Raw genomic sequence first — 9,641 nt, forward strand, 5'->3', positions numbered from 1 at the left:
TTACCGCCGTTGGCTGTGTGCGCTGCTGTGATGGTTGCCGCCCTGTGGTGGTGGCGGGAAGCGTCGCAGTTGAGGTCTGCGACCGAGCAGCGCAAACGGGCCCTCGAAGTTCCCAGTCCAATCGCGTGGTACGCAGACCTGAGCATGCCCTAAAGTGGCACCAGCCAAGGCAGGTGTTGCACTTGACTGATGTCACATTACGGAATATCCTGGTCTGACATACCGTGCAGATTGTAGGGGGAACCAGGAGTTGTTGGCGGCGGCGTGTTGGTAGTGGTGCGGTTGTGTGTGTTATGTGGTCTGTCGTGGCTGTATGGTATGGTCTGTGGTGTTATTATGTTGTTGTGCTATCGCTTATTGCGATTGAAATTAATATCGGCATCAAACTCAATCATATCCGTCTACATTCCGCCCCAACAACACTTCACCTTCAAAGACCTCGTGGACATTCTATCAGGTATCATGACTAACATTATATTGGTAAGTGACTTAAACGCATGGAGCCCTTTTTGGGGATCCGCTTCAAATAACGCAAGAGGGAAGACAGTAGAAGATTTCATCCTTTCTACTAACTTTATGGTGTTAATTGATTTGGCTCCCACCCATTTTACAACACATCAATCTTTACGCATGTAGATGTATGTATGTGTTCAACGAGTTTGGTCCCAAAGCTCACGTGCGCAACCTCCCATGAACTACATGGAAGCGACCATTTTTACCTACTCACAAGTCTCGTTACCGCGACGTCGAACCCACGGGCTCCTAAGCCAAAATTTATCACGCAAAAAGCGAACTGGATCCTGTTCCAAAGCATTGCAAACGAAACCTTAATAAAATATCCGCAATCCCCCAACGTTAACAAAGAAGCGAAAAACTTGACAAAAACCATCCACACAGCCCATCTGTCGATCCCTCAAACTCAACACAAAATTCAAACAGCTCTAATTCTTACGGGATAAGAAACAACTGTTATGGCATAATTTTGAGAAGCATCGCTCGCTCACTTATCTAGTGGAATACAAAAAAGCCAACGCCTTCTTCTAAAATAAACTTAAAGAGGCTAAAAGACAAAGCTTAGAAGACTTGACCAGTTCTATTACCTCTAATTGCAACCTCAGAGATATCTGGACCAACTTAAAAAGGCTTTCGGGTACCCATGTATATCGTATGTTGATATTTAAATTATTGATTTAATTTAAATTTTAAGTACAAATACTTATATAGGTAAAATACCCTACGTATACTCCCCCTCCAGTAAAACATTAAATTAATTAATGTTAAATGTTATTTTCTGTTTTGTTTTTGGAATTGTTAGTGAATTAGATTTTTTTGTTGTATCAGAAATTATATTTGCAGGTTTGAGTAAATCTATTGAAACCGTTTTAATCATATTTCCATGTTGAATTTTGAATACTCTGTCATTTTTCGAAATAATTTTAAATGGTCCTTCATAAGGTGATTGCAAATTTGACTTGTGAATAACTTTAACAAAAACGTACTCACAAGTATCCAAATTTTTAGGAATAAAAGAGTATTCTTTATTATGATGTACAACCTTTGATCTAACATTTGAAAAATATTTTCTTAGCTTAGAAAGAGTTTCATTTGTATTATCAACTTCATTATTATAACTGTTCGTAACAACTAATTCACCCGGTAATCTTAATGTTTGTCCATAAACTAATTCTGCAGAAGAGCATTTTAAATCTTCTTTAACAGACGTACGTAATCCTAATAATATCCAAGGAAGAATTTCAGACCAGTGAGTAGAATCCTCCGAAGCAGTAATAGCAGTATTTAATGTCCTATGAAATCTTTCAATCATTCCATTTGATTGAGGATGATATGGGGACGTATGAATCTTGTGAGATCCTAACAACTTAGTTATTTCTGTGAACAATTTTGATGTAAATAAAGTGGAATGCCAAAACGAGGAACGTAATTTTGAACAAATGTTGTTGCTATAGAATTAGCTGAAATATCTCTAAGTGGATATGCCTCTGGCCAACGTGTATGTCTATCAATGATAGTTAAAATGTAACAATTTTCTTTTGACACAGGTAATGGACCAACAAGATCCATATGAATATGTTCAAATCGTCCAGATGGAATGTTAATTTTTTGCGCAGGCGTCTTAGTATGTTTAGAAATTTTTGATATTTGACAACCTATACAAGCAGAAGTCCAATTATTGATTTCTCTGCGCATATTAGGCCAAAATATTTTGATTCAATCAATCGTCTAGTTGTACGGACACTTGGATGTGATAAAGAATGAATTTTATCAAAAATGATTTTTCTCATAGAATTGGGAACAAATGGTTGTTGTTGTAACAGCATACAAATTCCCCAAAGAGATTTTGGGGAGTGTTGCTGGAGTGGTGGCAGTCCTTGGCCAGATATATATCTATCTGGGTCGTTCCGGTTACGTAGACCCGACTGTCGTGGGAACGGGGAACAAATGGTCTAAAAGGTTGTTGAGAAATATCACACCAAATATTAAGATTAAGTACTGGAATATTAATTTCTTTTAAATTACTGTTGGAATTTTGGTCAGATAATATGTCATAAAGTGTTTGATCTTTTTGTTGTCCCTCGAATAATGTTTGAAAATTTATGTCTTAGGCTAAAATCATGTTAACATCTGGAAGACGTGAAAGGGTATCAGCAACTATGTTTTCTTTTCCAGAAATGTATTGAATGTCGTCTGTGAATTTTGCAATGTACTCTAAGTGTCGAATTTGTCGAGGTGATCTGTCTGATTTAGAATTTAGAATATGTGTTAAAGGTTTATGATCAGTATAAACGGAATGTTCTACCTTCTAGAAAATGTTTAAAATGTTTAATTGAAATGTATATTGCTAAAAGTTCTCTATCAAATGTAGAGTAATTAATTTCTGTAGAAGATAATTTTCGTGAAAAATATGCAAGTGGTTCTAAAATGTTGTTACTCATTTGTTGTAAAACCGCACCGACATTCGATGCATCGACAGCAAGTGATAATTTACCAGAAAGTTTATTTATTGAATAATTAAAAATTTTCTTTTTGATAACAAACAAATTCATTGAACCATAAATTGAACATAAAGAATTTAAACAAGTATAAAAACATATAGGTAAAATACCCTACACCATGCACCTACTTCAGTTAAAGTATTAGACATAGCGTCGCCTGGGTAAAAGATTGTCGTAAGCGCCATTTTGACGATTTATAGTTCTAGATGCAGTTATATATTTTGAAATAAGGTCTTTCGATTGGTGTTATCAGTTTTTAGATATCTCCTTTAGTTTCCGAGATATTGACTAAAATTTTTTTCGATAATTTAGTAAAAATTTAGTTAGTAGTGATGCAGCCATATTAAACTAATCAATCTCCTTATTCTAGAACCCGAATTTTCGCAATTCGTAATTCGTAGCTACGCTACGAAAAACGAAAAACCCACATGCTGCAACCCTTGCGGAAACATGTGCAGCATTGCCAGGTATCAGTTGTTTTTCGAAGATAGCTGAATGAAGGAAAACAAAGTGGAAAGGAATTTAAAAAACACTCATATGTGCTTGTTTATTGTAAAATTGGTTAATTTTACATATTTCGAGGAAAATTATGGACTCTGATGTATTTGCAATTATAGCAGCAGAGTAAGCGGGCGCTATGGCAATGGATTCACAAAGGTATGCGGAGCTGTCGGGCATAGTAACCATGGGCGCATCTATGCCAGCTTCTGGTTGAATTGTTGAACCAAAAGCCAGAACTCCTACTATGCCTGAAGCTCTAGTTCTCAATCGAGTTAATGCAATAACAGCTTCTTCCAAGCCATTGAAAACATGCACTTTGTTAGGTCCACCACCTCTTGCGCTTGCTTCTGCCTCCGGCAGCGCTTAGGAATTATAACCCTTCCTAAGTAGAATTCTCCTCTCTGTGTTGCGGGGAAGAGGGGCTTCCGCATGTCAAAGGTATACAACATTTCTTGTGCATATCACTCCGGCTACGCCGTCCATAGTATTTTTGCGCAGAGCCCACATCGAAATTTGCAAAAAAGTGCATATTGCAAACCGAGTTGATTAATAAGCTAGTGGTAGGAAATTTGAAACATTTATCTTAAATAAAATGTGAATCCTTTGATTACACGTGTATGTTAAAGTTTTTGGATTCGGGTCATGCGTTTGGACACAACAACCGAAATTCATTGTACAAATAACTAAACCGGACCCAAGTTTCTCGATAAGGGGCAACAAAGATTTTATTTTGCAGTGGATAAAAATATACGTATATGCGAAAGGCAAATTTATCTGTTTAAATGAACACTACCAATATTTCTTGAAAACACACATCGATTTACATCTTTTATTTCGCCTCCGACACATAATTGTTTTCGTACAAAATTACGCAAAAAAGCTTACTCGTTCGTTTTTAGGCATGCCATTGTTACGAATTTCGAAAACTCGAAAATACGATTCGGATTGCAGCATACTATTTCTACGATTCGTAGCAAAATCCGAATACGAAAGAGTTGCAGAATAGGGGTGAATATCTTAAAAATGGCGATCTAAATTTTTGGATATCTCCTTTAGTTTCCGAGATATTGAGTAAAAATTGTCGCTGATTTGGTAGAAATTTTGATCACATTTTGTCGTATTTCATACAAAGTGGAATTGTAGACAAATGACGCTTACGACAAAATTTTAGTAAAGAAAATCCTTCATAAACTCAAAAATAATTAACAATAGAAATTACAAATTTAATAATTTAAGAATTTTGTGAACTAGTAACATTTTCAGAGACTTTGGAGAAAATCTATCTTCTAGTTTTTGAGAAATTGCATTCCAAACTTCAATTTCGATTTCTCCCAACCTGCCGAAATTAACATACGTCAATCTTTTACCCAGGCGACGACGGGTAGTTGGTCAATCAGTACGTCGGTAGATATTGCAAATCATCTCGGTTCCGCCTGGTCGAAATACTCAGGAGATAGGAATTTCCATAAAGAGTTCGTGATCAAAAAAACTCAAATCTTAGCCGAAGAGTACACAAACATCTCACCCTCACCGGGAGCCCCTAGAATTGAGACGCCCATCACGCTATGCGAGTTCGAGAGAACTATAAAGGCAATGTCTGGCAAATCGCCAGGTCGTGACCGTATCACGTATCCTTTGTTAAGGAATTTGCCAGTGGAAGTCAAAAGTAGAGTGGTCGACCTGTACAATACTATTTTTATACAAGGTAAATACCCCCTTGCACTTGTTCTCCCTATCCCTAAATTAAATCAAGACTCCACAACTGCTGCCGGATACAGACCGATATCCCTTTTGCCGTGCCTAACTAATACGCTGGAAAAAGTTGTAGCCAACCGGATTGCGTGGTTCGCGCGTCGTAAAGATTGTTATTTCGACGTACACCAAGTAGCATTCAAAGAAGACCATGGCACAATGGACGCCTTATTTATTTTTGAACACTGCCTCTTCGGCCCTGTCCACGAAAAACCCAGAATTATAGAATACAAGATTGTGCCAATCACAGTATAGACAGTAGCCAACCTTTTTGGGTTGTTGTTGTAGTGATCGTTGTTGTTGTAGCTTTATTCATCCTTGAGGAAGGCACTGGGTTGTGTGCTGCTTTTTAATGGCCTTCCTCAGACTATTTCTTAGATTTCAGGGTTGTGTACTAAATTTAAGCATTTGACAAATCGTGATTTTAGTAAAAGAAAATTATATATGGTGTTGAAAAACCAAACAAACGCTCGTGGGAAGCTCTATTTTTGTGTGTTGTTCAAATTTATACATGGCGTATTGATGGTAGAACAAGCACCTCTCTGAAGTTGGCAGGACAACTTTTTCTCAAAGCAAAAGTTCCTACCGGATAATTTGCCGTTAATTATCCATAAATTATCCGTGAAAAGAATAATTTTGCCGCGGACATAGTTAAAAAAATATCGCGTGCCCTGCTAACTTTCGTGGAAGTTAGCAGGGCACCTTCTGACAACCAATTAAGGAAACCAGCTAAACCCAAACTAACTATCTGATCAATTGCCGTAAATTATCCGTTGTTTATCCGTGAAAAGAATAATTTTGCCGCGGACATAGTTAAAAAAATATCGCGTGCCCTGCTAACTTTCGTGGAAGTTAGCAGGGCACCTTCTGACAACCAATTAAGGAAACCAGCTAAACCCAAACTAACTATCTGATCAATTGCCGTAAATTATCCGTTGTTTATCCGTGAAAAGAATTACCATGCCGCGGACACATTTTAAAAAATATCGCGTGCCCTGCTAACTTCAAAGTTTCCAACTTGTTCAATATAAAACGTACATCGAATTCCATGAAAATCTCAAGCCTTTTTTTAGTTTTGTTTTTAGCTCCTTAGCCTAGCATTGTTGGCAGCCCTGTTGATGTTAAACAAGCTTGAGCAGAGAGTAGGCAGGTGGCCTAAGCGGCGACATAACGGTTCCTTGGAGAAGAGACTGCATTTAGTTCTACGCCATGTGACGCCATGCGCGAGAGAGAGAGGAAATGTTTGCGTCTCTCATAGAGAACCCTGAGCAGGAGGGAGTTAGCAAGTGCTTAAAGAACGCAAACATTAGCTGTCGGAGTTGACGACATAACGGTACGTTTACAAATATATGTACATACATATGCGCTTGGAGAAGAGACAGCGTTTAATTCTTCGTCATGTGACGCCATGTGCCAGAGCGATAATTTTTGCGCCGCTGATCAGGACTGCCAATTTCGTTCGATTTCGGTTTCGCTTTGACGGTTAACCGACAATATTTTCATGTTAGTGTACATGTTGGGATTCTCCGAAAGAATAGACCGGAGATTTTGACGAAATCGAAAATTTTAGCTTTGCTAAACGCGCACATATAGAACTTTTTTGAATCCAGTAATTTATTTTTTTCTTATTGTAGTGTATTATTGAACAAAATCATATAACTCCACGTTTCTAACTTGTACCGACTTCCGTGAAAATTTCAGCTTTATGGGGTAGTTAGTTGGCAGCCTTAATCGGAAATATGTATATCCATATTCGGCTAAATGCTCGACTTCTTCAAAAAATCAACCGAAGTTTTTTGCCGAATTCGAGCATTTTCCTTAAATTACTTAAGTATTATAATTTAAATTGTTCAAAACGCGCATGAGTTGAATATATATTTTTTTTAACTGAATTAAATAGTAATTTTTTTTAAACCTGTATGGCTCAAAGTTTCCAACTTGTTCAATATAAAACGTACATCGAATTCCATGAAAATCTCAAGCCTTTTATTTAGTTTTGTTTTTAGCCCCTTAGCCTAGCATTGTTGGCAGCCCTGTTGATGTCAAACAAGCTTGAGCAGAGAGTAGCATGAACGAAAGACACAAGATCACGTAAGAACGCGACGTTGTATTTGTAACTGGTTTTGAGAAAAAAGTTTCCGAAAGCGGGTTCGTCAGCTGAGCGTTTGTTTACATCACAAGCACCACTATTTTACACTTTTATTCAAGCAAAGAAAAGTTAATTCAACATGACAACACAATTTCAAAGCATTTTGTTGCATCATTTTACCTAAATTGTGCGTTTAAAGTGGCTGACAATAATTTTAGCTAATTTTGGNTATTTTGATATAAAATATATTTAAGAAATTTGTCTACAGATTCATTAAAAAGTTCCGACCATCTAAAGAGGCGTTTGTGAGCCAAATCTATTTAAAATATTTTAAAACTATCAACAGCGCTACGATTTTGTTCTCAGAGATCGTGCCTACAGAGCATTGGGATTTTCTTTCACAAGTAAAACCAGCCTTTCGAGCTTGTGTTTAGTATTCACGATGTTAGAACTGCATGAAATTAATAAAAATTTTTTAAAATTAGTGTCTAGCCGCCAAAATGTAAGAAAACATATACAAAATCATACATTTTTCACAATTTTCTAACACTTCGTTACACCATCGAAAGCAAAATTCTGTTCGACAGAAAATTCGATACTCAACGAAAATTTCGACACGCCTGCATAGCTCATAATACGAATTTCACTTTCGATCTTCGATCTTCGATAGCCAGCGAAGATCGAAAATCGAATGCAGCTCATAATAAGGGCCTTTGACTCTTTATTACCGCCAACAACTTTATGTGTATACATATTTACAAGCTGTCAAAATTTTGCGCAATCCCACGAGCTAGGTAAAAATTATGGCATTCGTATTCACAACGAGAAATCTCAAAATTTTTGTTTGATCTTTCCAATTTTTCTCTTTTTTATCAGTTGGCAAAGGCCCTCAGTGGCAACGCTCCGAGCGTTGAGATAGTAGTTTCATGTCAATTAGTAGAAAAGTTCCAAACAACTTTTTATTATGGTGAGAAAATTTTACATTTCTGCTGTGCCAATTCGTAACTTGTTACTGTTGGAATTTTTTGACAGTTGCTCTGATGCAAAATAAGTTGATAAATTAAAATGCAGAAGCTATACAAAAAATACTTGTCTTTACGGACGTTGATTCTTCTAGAACTAAAAGCCATGCATTTATTAGACGTCTTAGTAATAACATCAGAAGGAAAAAACACTTCAAAAACCGTCAGGTAGGTGTAATTCTTGCTGTCAAATTTTTCACCTGTCCTGCCGGGTTGAAAATATTCATTCACCTCATAGGGCCTGTGCCAATCAGTAACTTTTCTCCGTGGTGGAAAAATTTGCTATGGTGTACAAATAAATTGAATTTTGCTGTGCCAAATGCAAAAAAAAAATTTGACGGTTGAAAACCCAAACAAATGCCCGTGCGAAAGCTCTATTTGTGTGTGTTGCTGAAATTGTTAAAATTTATATTTATTTTATAACTTGCAAGTAACGTACGCTTCTTTTGTGCTTTTTCGGCTTTCATTTTCATGTTGCCTCTATATTACCGCCAAGCAATAATATGTGTATACATGCATTCCCACGACAGCCGGTTCTACGTACCGGAATGACTCGGGTTTCACCCGACCAAGGGCTGTTGTTTCGGCGATCTAACCCCGTTTAGGTCGGCGAAGTATCTTAGAAGTTGTCCGTCCATAGGGCTACATTCACTACGTATTCTCCTACTCAGGGCTGGCATCGAGTCAAACCCTGGGCCAGAAACATACACCTGCTGTGTATGCCGAAGACGATTACACCACAACTCCACCTCAGTCAAGTGTAATGCCTGCGAGGGGTGGAGTCACCTCAGGGTCTGCTCGGGCTGCTGAGGTGATTGCCGCCATGTGGTGGTGGTGGGGGGCGTCGCAATTGGAGTCTGCGACCGAGCAGCGCAACACGGGCCCTCGAAGTTCCCCGTCCAATCTCGCGTGGTACGCAGACCTGAGCATGCCCTAAAGTGGCACCATCCAAGGCAGGTGTTGCACTTGACTGATGTCACATTACGGAATATCCTGGTCTGACATACCGTGCAGATTGTAGGGGGAACCAGGAATTGTTGGCGGCGGCGTGTGGGTGGTGGTGCGGTTGTGTGTGTTATGTCGTCTGTAGTGGCTGTGGTACGGTCTGTGGTGTTATTATGTTGCTGTGTTGTGGTGACTGTGTGTGGCTGCTGTGTGAGTGTGTGGGGCTGCTCGGGCGGACTATGGTTAGCCGTGGAGGCTGCTCTGTTTGAGCAACAGGGGGCCACGTACGACGTGGTCCACTGTCTATGTGTACGTAGA

Source organism: Rhagoletis zephyria, unplaced genomic scaffold, assembly GCF_001687245.7.
Source record: "Rhagoletis zephyria isolate East Lansing unplaced genomic scaffold, Rhagoletis_zephyria_1.1 Rzeph_scaffold_03633, whole genome shotgun sequence".
NCBI classification, from domain to species: Eukaryota; Metazoa; Arthropoda; class Insecta; order Diptera; family Tephritidae; genus Rhagoletis; species Rhagoletis zephyria.